This window comes from Triticum urartu, chromosome 5 (genome assembly GCF_003073215.2).
Source record: "Triticum urartu cultivar G1812 chromosome 5, Tu2.1, whole genome shotgun sequence".
Taxonomy (NCBI): Eukaryota; Viridiplantae; Streptophyta; class Magnoliopsida; order Poales; family Poaceae; genus Triticum; species Triticum urartu.
In genome coordinates, this window is record NC_053026.1 from 595,960,460 (window position 1) to 595,974,161 (window position 13,702).

Consider the following 13,702-nt stretch of genomic DNA (forward strand, 5'->3'; position numbering starts at 1 on the left):
CTTCAAGAACATGATTACTGTACCACTCTGGTGTGGAACATGCTCTGGTTGATCTACGAGGTTCGGTAGTAATTTGATCTAAAGTTTCATGATCATTATCATTTGCTTCCTTTCTAGTTGGTGTAGGCATCATAGGAACGGTTTTCTATGATGAGCTACTATCCAGAGAAGGTACAATTACCTCATCAAGTTCTACTTTTCTCCCACTCACTTCTTTTGAGAGAAACTCTTTCTCTAGAAATGATCCATTCTTAGCAATAAATATCTTGCCTTCGAATCTGTGATATAAGTTGTACCGAACAGTTTCTTTTGGGTATCCTATGAAGATGCATTTCTCCAATTTGGGTTCGATCTTATCAGGATGAAGCTTTTTCACATAAGCATCGCAACCCCAAACTTTAAGAAACGATAGCTTAGGTTTCATGCCAAACCATAGTTCATACAGTGTCGTCTCAACAGATTTAGATGGTGCCCTATTTAACGTGAATGCAGCTATCTCTAATGCATAACCCCAAAACAATAGTGGTAAATCGGCAAGAGACATCATAGATCACACCATATCTAATAAAGTACGGTTATGATGTTTGGACACACCATTATGCTGTGCTGTTCCAGGTGGCATGAGTTGCGAAACTATTCCACATTGTTTTAAATGAAGGCCAAACTCGTAACTCAAATATTCGCCTCCGCGATCAGATCGTAGAAAACTTTATTTTCTTGTTACGATGATTCTCCACTTCACTCTGAAATTCTTCGAACTTTTCAAATGTTTTAGACTTGTGTTTCATCAAGTAGATATACCCATATCTGCTGAAATGATCTGTGAAGGTCGGAAAATAACGATACCCACCGTGAGCCTCAACACTCATCGGATCACATACATCGGTGTGTATTATTTCCACTAAGTTAGTGGCTCACTCCATTGTTCCGGAGAACGGAGTCTTAGTCATCTTGCCCATGAGGCATGGTTCGCAAGTATCAAATGATTCATAATCAAGTGATTCCAAAAGTCCATTTGCATGGAGTTTCTTCATGCGCTTTACACCAATATGACCTAAATGGCAATGCTACAAATATGTTGCACTATCATTATCAACTTTGCATATTTTGGCATCAATATTATGAATATGTGTATAACCATGATCGAGATTCAACAAACCATTCACATTGGGTGTATGACCATTGAAGGTTTTATTCATGTAAACAGAATAACAATTAATCTCTGAATTAAATGAATAACCGTATTGCAATAAACATGATCCAATCATATTCATGCTCAACGCAAACACCAAATAACATTTATTTAGGTTCAACACTAATCTCGAAGGTAGAGGGAGTATGCGATGGTGATCTTATCAACCTTGGAATCACTTCCAACACACAACGTTACCTGACCCTCAACTAGTCTCTGTTCATTTTGTAACTCTTGTTTCGAGTTACTAATATTAGCAACTGAACCGGTATCAAATACCCAGGGACTACTATGAACACTAGTAAAGTACACATTAATAACATGTATATCAAATATACCTTTGTTCACTTTGCCATCCTTCTTATCCGCCAAGTTTGGGGGGGGGGGCAGTTCCGCTTCCAGTGACCATTTCCTTTGGAGTAGTAGCGCTCTGTTTCAAGTTTGGGTCTAGCTTTGGCTTCTTCACGGGAGTGGCAACTTGCTTGACATTCTTCTTGAAGTTCCCTTTCTTTCCCTTACCCTTTTTCTTAAAACTAGTGGTCTTGTTAACCATCACACTTGATGCTATTTCTTGATTTCTACCTTCGCCGATTTCAGGATCGCGAAGAGCTTGGGGATCGTTTTCGTTATCCCTTGATATCCATCATAGCGTCATTATCGTCTCGCCAACTATTGCTTCTACAACTATCGCTACCACATAGTGATAAAGTAAATGAATTACATGGCGATTGCATTTCATACAATAAAGCAACAACCATAAGGCTCCTGCCAGTTGCCGATAACTTTTACAAAACATGATCATCTCATACAATAACTTATATCACATCATGTCTTGACCAAATCACATCCCTGCAAAAATAAGTTAGGCGTCCTCTACTTTGTTGTTGCAAGTTTTACGTGGCTTCTACGGGCTTATAGCAAGAACCGTTCTTACCTACGCATCAAAACCACAATGATTTTTCGTCAAGTGTGTTGTTTTAACCTTCAACAAGGACCGGCCGTAGTCAAATTCGATTCAACTAAAGTTGGAGAAACAGACACCCGCCAACCACCTTTATGCAAAACAAGTTGCATGTCTGTCGGTGGAACCGGTCCCATGAACATGGTCATGTAAGGTTGGTCCGGGCTGCTTCATCCAACAACACTGTCGAATCAAAAAAAGACGTTGATGGTAAGCAGTATGACTATTATCGTCCACAACTCTTTGTGTTCTACTCATGCATATCATCTACGCATAGACCTGGCTCGGATGCCACTATTGGGGAATGTAGCATGAAATTTCAAAACAAAAATCCTACGATCATGCAAGATCTATCTAGGAGATGCATAGCAACGAGAGGGGGAGAGTGTGTCCACATATCCTCGTAGACCGAAAGCAGAAGCATTAGGTTAACACGGTAGATGTAGTCGAACGTCTTCGTGATCCAACCGATCGAGTAACGAACGTATGGCACCTCCGAGTTTAGCACACGTTCAGCTCTATGACATCCCTCGACCTCTTGATCCAGCAAAGGGTCGAGGGAGAGTTTCTCCAGCACGACGGCATGGTGACGGTGATGGTGACATGATTCGCGCACGGCTTCGCCTAAGCAGTACGACGCTATGACCGGAGGAGTAAACCGTGAAGGGGGGCACCGCACATGGGTAAGAAAATAACTGTTGTGCTATGGGGTGCCCCCTTGCCCCCATATATAGAGGAGGGGAGGAGGTCAGCCACAAGGGGCGCACCATAGGGGGGGAAACCGACTAGGACTCCCAATCCTAATCGCCCCCCCCCCTTTCCTTTCTATCGAAGGGGAAAAGGGAAGGGGAGGGAGAGGGAGAGGGAAAGAGGAAAGGGGGCCGCGCCCCCTCCCCCTTGTCCAATTCGGACTCCCTTGGGGGCGCCACCCTTGCGGGCTCCAATCTATCTCCCCTATGGCCCATGAAGGCCCATTACTTCCCCGGGGGGGTCCGGTAACCCCTGGGTACTCCGATAAATATCCGAAATGTCCCGAAACCATTCCGGTGTCCGAATACTTTCGTCCAATATATCAATCTTCACCTCTCGACCATTTCGAGACTCCTCGTCATTTCCGTGATATCATCTGGGACTCTGAACAAACTTCGGTCACCAAAACACATAACTCATAATACAAATCGTCATCGAACATTAAGCGTGTGGACCCTACGGGTTCGAGAACTATTTTGACATGATCGAGACACATCTTTGGTCAATAACCAACAGCTGAACCTGGATGCTCATATTGGTTCCTACATATTCTACGAAGATCTTTATCAGTCAAACCGCAATAACAACATACGTTATTCCCTTTGTCATCAGTATGTTACTTGCCCGAGATTTGATCGTCGGTATCATCATACCTCAATCTTGTTACCGGAAAGTCTCTTTACTCGTTCCGTAATGCATCATCCCGCAACTAACTCATTAGTCACATTGTTTGCAAGGCTTATAGTGATGTGCATTACTGAGAGGGCCCAAAGATACCTCTCCGATACTCTGAGTGACAAATCCTAATCTCGATCTATGCCAACCCAACAAATGCCTTCAGAGATACCTGTAGAGCATCTTTATAATCACCCAGTTATGTTGTGATGTTTTATAGGACACAAGGTGTTCCTCCGGTATTCGGGAGTTGCATAATCTCATAGTCAGAGGAATATGTATAAGTCATGAAGAAAGCAATAGCAATAAAACTTAACATGTCCATCACATGTTAGAGGAATATGTATAAGCTAATGGATGGGTCTTGTCCATCACATCATTCTCCTAATGATGTGATCCCGTTCATCAAATGACAACACATGTCTATGGTTAGGAAACTTAACCATATTTGATTAACGAGCTAGTCTAGTAGAGGCTTACTAGGGACACTATGTTTTGTCTATGTATCCACACATGTATCAAGTTTCCGGTTAATACAATTCTAGCATGAATAATAAACATTTATCATGATATAAGGAAATATAAAATAACAACTTTATTATTGCCTCTAGGGCATATTTCCTTCAATCACATCACAACATGCCCTGCAAAAACAAGTTATACGTCCTCTACTTTCTAGTTTTAAGTTTTATGTGGCTGCTACGGGCTTCTAGTAAGAACCGTTCTTACCTATGCATCAAAACCACAATGATGTTTCATCAAGTTTGTTGTTTTAACATTCAACAAGGACCGGCCGTAGTCAAATTTGATTCAACTAAAGTTGGAGAAATAGACACCCGCTAGCCACCTTTATGCAAAACAAGTTGCATGTCTCTCGATGGAACCGGTCTCAAGAACGTGGTCATGTAAGGTTGGTCCAGGCCACTTCATCCAACAATACCACCGAATCAAAATAAGACGTTGGTGGTAAGCAGTATGACTATGATCGCCCACAACTCTTTGTGTTCTACTCGTGCATATCATCTACGCATAGACCTGGCTGGGACGCCACTGTTGGGGAACGTAGCATGCAATTTCAAAAGAAAATTCCTACACGCACGCAAGATCTATCTAGGAGATGCATAGCAATGAGAGGGGGAGAGTGTGTCCACATACCCTCGTAGACCGAAAGCGGAAGTGTTTTACAACGCAGTTGATGTAGTCGAACTTCTTCTCGTTCCGACCGATCAAGCACCGAACGTACGACACCTCTGAGTTATGCACACGTTCAGCTTGATGACATCCCTCGAACTCTTGATCCAGAAAAGTGTCGAGGGAGAGTTTTTTCAGCACGACGGCGTGGTGATGGTGATGGTGAAGTGATCTGCGCAGGGCTTCACCTAAACACTATGACAATATGACCAGAGGTGTAAACTATGGATAGGGGCGCCGCACACGGCTAACAATGTTTGTTGTGCATTCTAGGCACCCCCTCCCCACATATATATAGGTGGGAGGGGAGGGGGACAGCCATGGGGCACGCCAAGTAGGAGGAATCCTACTTGGGGGCCTTGTCCAATTCAGCTCCTCCCTTACCATCTTTTCCGGAGAGGGAAGGAAGGGGGAGGCCGAATTGCCTCCCTTTCCTTCTCTCTTCCCCTTTTCCTTTCCCCTTCCTATTAGGCAAGCAAGGAGGGCACAGCAGCCCATGTTGGCTGCTGTGTTTCCCCTCTTTGCCCAATAGGCCCATATAGTTTGTCGGGGGTAGCCCAGAACCCCTTCCGGTGACCCGATACGTACCCGGTACACCCGGAACACTTCCGGTGTCCAAATACTATCGTCCTATATATGAATCTTTACCTCTCAACCATTTCGAGACTCCTCATCATGTCCGTGATCTCCTCTGGGACTCCGAACAACATTTGGTCACCAAATCACATAACTCATATAATACAAAATCTTCATCGAACGTTAAGCGTGCGGACCCTATAGGTTCAAGAACTATGTGGACATGACCGAGACACCTCTCCGGTCAATAACCAATAGCCCAACCTGGATGCTCATATTGGTTCCCACATATTCTACGAAGATCTTTGTCGGTCGTACCGCAATGACAACATACGTTATTCCCTTTGTCATCGGTATGTTACTTGCCCGAGTTTCGATCGTCGGTATCTTCATACCTAGTTCAATCTCGTTACTGGCAAGTCTCTTTACTCGTTCCTTAATACATCATCCCGCAGCTAACTCATTAGTGAAATTGCCTGCAAGGCTTATTATGATGTGCATTACCGAGAGGGCCCAGAGATACCTCTCCGATACTCGGAGTGACAAATCCTAATATTGATCTATGCCAACCCAATAAACACCTTCGTAGATACCTGTAGAGCATCTTTATAATCACCCAGTTACGTTGTGACGTTTGATAGCACACAAGGTATTCCTCCGGTATCCGGGAGTTGCATAATCTCATAGTCAAAGGAATATGTATATGCCATGAAGAAAGCAATAGCAATAAAACTTAACGATCATTATGCTAAGCTAACAGATGGGTCTTGTCCATCACATCATTCTCCTAATGATGTGATCCCGTTCATCAAATGACAACATATGTCTGTGGTTAGGAAACTTAACCATCTTTGATCAACGAGCTAGTCTAGTAGAGGCTTACTAGGGACACTGTGTTTTGTCTATGTATCCACACATGTATCAAGTTTCTGGGTAATACAATTCTAACATGAATAATAAGCATTTATCATGATATAAATAAATATAAATAACAACTTTATTATTGCCTCCAGGCAGTGGCAGAGCCAGAACTTTTGAGGAGCCTGGGCAAGTTTAAGTCTAAACGTATAATTTAGAAATCAAGTCGGGTATTCGAATACACAACATGTAATGTACCACCAAGCTTCGGATTCACAAATCCGCTCTAACAATGAAGTGAAAACATAACCATAATAGTCACACAAAATTTGATTTAAAGTGAGCTAATATTCAATATCCGCTTCATAGACCAAATAAAGTTGGTACATGACAACAAAAGATACATAGCTAACCATGCATAGATACCAACTCGCCATGTTGCCAACAAAAGTAAAGCTATATATACATACATATGTCACTACATGTGACCGTGCAATTTCTTCCAGCACGGTCAAAAGCATCTCTCACTTGTTCATTTTTTTGCCAACAGAAAGACATACAATCAGCCTAGAAGAACTGCAATACAAAAAATGAATTTGTAATTAAATAAGTTTAGTTGTGAGATGAGAAGTCGAAAGCTTGCAAGAATAGAGATGGTTAGAAGGAACATACCGACAGTGCACTAAAGAAAATTACAAGGCAAATGCCCTTTCCGAGGCCGCATTGCAGTAAATGTTCGAATAATATCCTTATCATCAACTGACTTGAATAACTCCCGCTCGGTGTAACATATCATCAAGTCATTTAACCATTCATTATTGATCTTGCTACGCAGTTTAGTCTTGATAATCTACATTGATGAAAAAGCTCTCTCAACATATGCCGTTGACACCGGCAATATCAAAGACAACTCAATAAGTTTGTATACCAATGGAAATACCAAATGTTTCTCAGTTTCAACCATCTTCATGGACAAACTTTGAACATCATCACAAGTAGAAAAAGAAGCATGCCTTTTCACTTGACTTATATAAGTGAGAAGCTGCTCTCTTATTGTTCCACGGTCATCATTGGAAAAGTCATCATGATAAATTTCAGCAAGATGTGCAAGCTTATCAACATTAAACTTTGAGAAAGAATTATTGGGGTCAAGATATGAGAAGCAATCAAGCACACCATTAGCTCCTTCACTGAAGCGGTGGTCCATCTCCACGCATATTTTGTCAATACCAACATAAAATATCTCTGCACGGTAATGGTGAAGATTAGTGATAGTCCTCCCTGCTCTCCTTGAGTGACCACGAACTGGTATTGCTTCATCCATGTTTAGCACTGGAATACTATTAGCAGCACAAAATTCTTGAACATCACAAAATAAATCATCTCAACCACTCTCTCTTAATGTTGCCAGCCGAGCTTTGACATCATCCACTAATTCCATAGGAAGCACAATATTAAGATCTTTTCTTTGCAAGACTTTTGAGAGCTCATTTGTGATGCCAAACAACTTCAACATAAGCTTTAGAATGAAAGCAAATTTAAAGCTCTCCATTTTTTCTATCAAACCTACTGCTTGAGATGGCCCACGTCCATGTTCATCAACTGTACTAAGTACCTGTAACACAGAGGATCACATTTGATTCAAACGAAGCAAAGTAGTATGATAGGAACCCCATCTAGTGTCACCTGGCCTAGCAAGAGTAGATGATTGGTGCAAGCCCCTTCATGTAGATATCTCACCACTCTCAAGTCTATCCAGAATATCTTGGTGTTGTGCCTCTGTCAATGCATCCCTTCTCTTGCAAGATGTAGTTGTTGTGGTCACAATTAAGGAGATGTACTCAAAGAAATCATGAATAGATGAGCAACTACTAGCAACAGAGACAACCACCAACTGCAAACGATGAGCATAGCAATGAACATAGAAAGCAAAAGGGTTTTCATCTATGATCTTTTTCTGCAAACCATTAAACTCGCCTCTCATATTTGAAGCACCATCATATCCTTGCCCTCGTATCCTTGAAATAGATAACTTATAATGATCAAGAATACCATAAAGAGCATTCTTTAGTGACTCGGATGTAGTATATTTGACATGGTGAAGAGCAATAAATCGTTCCACAACCTTTCCTTTTTCATTCAAAAACCTATATAAAAAAAGGTTAGTGCACAACATAGAGAATAAATGACAAACAAATAACGAAAGAAAGTGAAATTACTAACCTCAACATCACCGCCATTTGCTCTTTCACAGATATATCACGTGATTCATCCATAAGCATAGAGAATTGTTTATCACCAAGCTCTGCCATGATCCTCTTGGTAACTTCATGTGCACAACACATTGCAAGCTCCTTTTGAATGTCACCGGATGTCATTGTGCAATTTCTTCCACCACGGTCAAAAGCATCTCTCACTTGTTCATTTTTTGTTTTTTCCAAATCTATCATCTCTCTAAAGTTTCCTTTGTTCAGAGAAGTAGAGGATTCGTCATGTCCACGAAAAGCCAAGCCTTGTGCGATGAGATATCTTGAACAACTTACAGAACAAGTCAAGCGGATCTTATACATTTCTTCCGATTCCTTGCTAGTTCTAGCAAAATTGCTTGCCACACTTTGTCTTTGATTACAATAATCATCATAATGCTTGACGCAAGAGTTGTGCTTACTACCAGGACCACCAATATGATCTTTGAAGGCTTTAGATGCATGCTTCCAATCTGTAAATCTTTCTTTGGTGAATACTTCATAACCAAAGTGCTCAGCCCTTCCAAGTTGCTTAAAGAGAAAGCAATAAAAACAATAAGCTGCCTTCTTCCACTCACTGTATTCAATCCATGGATGAGTTTTGTACCAAGATTTAGAAAATGCTCTTGATGAACTGAACTTCCAAATTCAGTACGAGGAAATTTATTCAAATCTGGTTGCATCTCACCCTTCAATACATATGCTCTTCTCACTTGATCTTGAATATTAGGAGGATACTCACAAATTTGTTTCCTCTTCCCTGGATCACGCTCAATATCATTTGGATTAAATTCATTGGCAATGTTAGGAGGTTGTTGTGCCTCCACTTCTATTTCCAGTTGCACACCATTCACATTGTCAGTGCTTGCTCTATTAACCAAAAATCTCCTCATCTCTGAAATTTAATGATCAAGTTTGAAGTAGGTTGCTAAACAAGCTACAACAAGTTCATAGTACAGAATTCTTTGTATTCAGTTTGAAGGTATGAAAAAATTGCATGAATACCAGTCTGCAAGTTGCCGTCTTCTTACATACTTTGATTTTGTAGTTCGAATAGCCAACAAACAAATACAATTTCTCTCTAGTAATGAATTCATGATCACCCCCAACGATTTCCCCCTAATTTAAGCCCTGACCCCTAAGTCCGACCTTGAAATCTCAGACCATCTATAATCAGTATCTCGGTCCATACTTCACATCAATCCTACTTCCCAGACCAACTATTCAGACTTCAAAGATGAGAGATCCTTGGACCTAAATTCGATGGAGATTTCTTACCGAAGGAAGCCGAGCCGAAGCTGAAGCCAGATGAGATGAAGGAGAGGTTGAGGAACGACTGGACACGCATAGACTGCGTGTTAGCCTGGTGTCGCTTGCCGCCGGTGCCGGAGCCGTCTAGGAAGCCAGCACCCCTTTGTTTCTTTGTTTCGGCGGCCTGGGCTGATTGCATGTAGGCATGCAGCCACGTACTAATCCGTTTGTTGATTGTTGGGCTGTGAACCTGAGAGAAACAAAGGCCCAGTACCCGGGGAAAATAGTGCATATAAGCTACACACCCGGGGAAAATAGTGCATATAAGCTAGAACAACACTCACTATTTCCTATTACCATGTCCTCCATTAAGGAAGAACTCACTAAATAATGTTGACCCCACCAAATGACTAACAAATACGTAGCCATGGCCAACATTGCACGGACTAACCAGGAACTTCTCACCACATGTGCGCATGCAAAGGCAGTGGAAATAGAAAGAACTTGCATTGGACGAAGGCACAAGCGAGAGGGCAGAATCGAACCCACAACATGCTCCAGAAGAAACTGAAAGGCGATGGAGCGGACAACGCCGGCCTGGACTAATAGACGACGATGAAAGAATCAGAGGCATGTAGGAGGCTAAATGCAGCCGTGAGTGATCAACTAAATCAACTAAGGAAGGAACTACCATAGAGGAAAATAGCTACCTTATAGAAGCATTGTTGGTTTAGTTGCAAGCTTTATTAGAAATCATAATAAAAAGTATGGAAAAAGCATTACTGACTTTGTTCACCGACCAAGAGCAGAAGCAAAAAAATCAGATAAAAATATTTTTTTTGAAATAATACAACCTCCACATAAATGTACAACACTACTCAAGTTGCAGCCTCAGAACCAAGCTTCATGCGTTGCCAATGCTCAAAATTGATGTATATATATTTTTTAAGCCCACCGACCCAATAAGGTAAATAAATCTGTAACAAGAAATAAACCTTGCTTGGACCCAAAAGTAAGCTAGCTTAAAATAAATCCTTACTGATGGTGCCAGTCATATAGGAGTTGCCCATAGCTTTTGCACCAAAAGAACAAAGGAAATAAAAAATAGAAAAATAAATAAAAAATAAACAAAATGAAAAAAAGAATGAAAATACAGAGAAGAAAATAGAAAAAAGAATCAAAATAAAAGATAGAACAAGGAGAATAAAGAAAACAAAAAGGAAATAAAAAATGTGAAAATTGTGAAAATAAAAAGAAAAAAACTAGCTCAAGAGGTATAAAGCGGGCCGCGCCCCTTTAGTTCACACGAATGGGACGTTGTCGTAGTGGTTATCAGCGCGCCTGATATCCTTTGCGGCCAGGGATCGAATCCTTGGTTCTCCCTTTTAATTTTAGCACGCGCGAACTGGCAGACCCAATTACCTCCGAGCTTTCGGCGAGACTTTCTAACCACCAGTTGAAGTTCACCCTCAACTTGCAATCAGGCTGATGTTTTTTGTATCGCAACTGAGCCTAGCTATTTTTTTTTTCACTAGTCGCAAGTCCTCCTCAACTTGCAACTGGGCCTCACTTTTCTTGACCCAGTTGTAAATATAGTCCACCATCGACTCGTAACTAAAGATCGTAAATTAACCATCGACTCGCAACTGGATCCATCTTTTTTAAACTCAGTTGCAAGATAATTATCAGCTCGCAACTAGGCTCCTGACCCTTTTTTTTGCCGTAGTTGCAGGTTCTAGCCATCCAACCAAGTCCATCATTGACATGCAATCAGGCTGATGTTTTTTGTATCGCAACTGAGCCCAGCTATTTTTTTTTTCACTAGTCGCAAGTCCTCCTCAACTTGCAACTGGGCCTCACTTTTCTTGACCCAGTTGTAAATATAGTCCACCATCGACTCGTAACTAAAGATCGTAAATTAACCATCGACTCGCAACTGGATCCATCTTTTTTAAACTCAGTTGCAAGATAATTATCAGCTCGCAACTAGGCTCCTGACCCTTTTTTTTGCCGTAGTTGCAGGTTCTAGCCATCCAACCAAGTCCATCATTGACATGCAACTAGGTCCTTGATCCCTTTTTTGCGCCAGTTGCATGTCCACCCATGAGACACAAGTCGTCCCAACCTGATGCAGTTGCATGTCCATCCTCGACACACAACTCGTCCGGCCTAGTTACATGTCCATCCCGAACATGCAATATTTTTGTTGTTTTTGATTTATTCTCCATCATGCGCTTTTTCACAACATTTGTTGCTGTGGAGACTCGCTTGGGGGGGGGGGGGGGGGGGGGGAGTTTAGCGCTTACTTAAAAAGGTTTGTAGTGCATTTTTCAGAAATACTCACACTGTTTTTAAAAATGTGCATCGCGTATTTCAGAAATGTTCATTGTGTTTTAAAATATGTTCACCATGGTTTATGAAACAAGTATTTAAAAATGTTCATGGTGTTTCAAAGGTTGTTCATCACATATTTCAAAAACATTCACCTCGTTTCAAAAATGTCCATTGTGTATTTCAAAAATTCTTCACAAATTTTTTTTCAAAAATTATTCACCTCATTCTAAAAATGTACACCACGTATTTTCAAAGTGTTTTCTTTCTTTCTGTATTTGTTCCTTTCTTTTCCTTATTTTGTAATTGTTTTCTTTTTTCATCTTTTCTTCTAAATTTTTTCTGTACGTACAAAGATTAGTGTATTTTCAGAAATGTTCACCATGTTTTAAAGAGTACACATGTATTTAAAAAAATATTCACTGTGTTCTAAAAGATGTTCACCTCTACTTAAAAAATGGTCACCGTATTTTATGAAATGTTTGTTACATACTTAGAAAATGTTTACATTGTTTGAAAAGATGTTCCTAGCATTTTAAAAAGTTTTCTCCGTGTATTTTATTGAATGCTCATCGTGTACTTATAAAATTTTATTCATGTATTTCAATCAAATTATTCATCTAATCCTAAAAAAATGTTCGCTGTGAACTAAAATAGTTTATCATGTATTTTAATAAAATAGTCGCCGTGTATCTAAAAATGTATTTCGAAAATGTTTATCAGGGCATTTTCATTGTCTATTGTAAAAATATGGCAACAACTTCTGAAAACATGCCGTTGTCTTTCCTATTTATACTCTCCATGCAGTACGTGACCATATTTTCACTTTTATTTTTTTGAAATTGTATATACACAAAACTAGTGAAAGTGTTCTTTTTTCAAAAGACATATATCGTAAAATACATTTTTTCATGCACTTGTGTTTTTTATCTCGTGCGCCACACACATGTGTGCCATTTTTGGTAGCACAACCACATCTGTTCAACTGTATCGGGAGTCCAAAGTGTTGTGTTGGCCGGCGCCGCCGGGCAACAAGGCGGCTTTGTTTGTGGATGGGTCATTCCTAGTGGAGGATGGCACGGCGGCGGTCGGAATGATTCTACGCTGACATGATGGCTCGGTCATTTTCTCGGCTTATCGGTATTTGTTTCAACTGTAGTGAGGCTCTAGAGACTGAGATTCATGCGCTGATGATTGGTATGACGCTCGCTCGACAACATAGAGAGCTTACGTTGGTAGTTCAGTTTGATTCTCCGACTGCCTTATCTTGTCTTTCAAATTCTAGTTTAGATTGATCTTTGTTTGGTCAGTTAGTAGCTGAAATTAAGTCCCTTATGGTTGATAGGGTGTTTATTCCGCAGAAACTTCATAGGTCTCAAAACAGTGTTGCAGATTGCCTAGTAAGGTATAGTCGCTCTGAGCGAGCTACGGCTGTGTGGCTCAGCAGAGAACCCCATGTATTGAGGATCTCTTGCCAAGAGATTGTAGCCCTACCATAATAGAGTAAAACCCTTTTAATCTCAAAAAAAAAAACACATGTGTTCCCTTCACTACAGAGGAAGACATACGAATCTTATCTCCGTCGAGTCCGGTCTCCGGGGGCGCTAATATCAGGTACCGATTTCCAGAGGTACCGATCTAGGACGTAATGTGCTATCAGAAACACATGCG

The 13,702-nt window shown here is 40.8% G+C and overlaps 1 pseudogene; it reads right to left on the reverse strand.

Annotated features, from left to right (window-relative positions):
* Positions 1 to 6,885: 6,885 nt before the first annotated feature.
* LOC125506206 lies at positions 6,886 to 9,342 on the reverse strand (annotated as a pseudogene).
* Between the last annotated feature and the right edge of the window lie 4,360 nt (positions 9,343 to 13,702).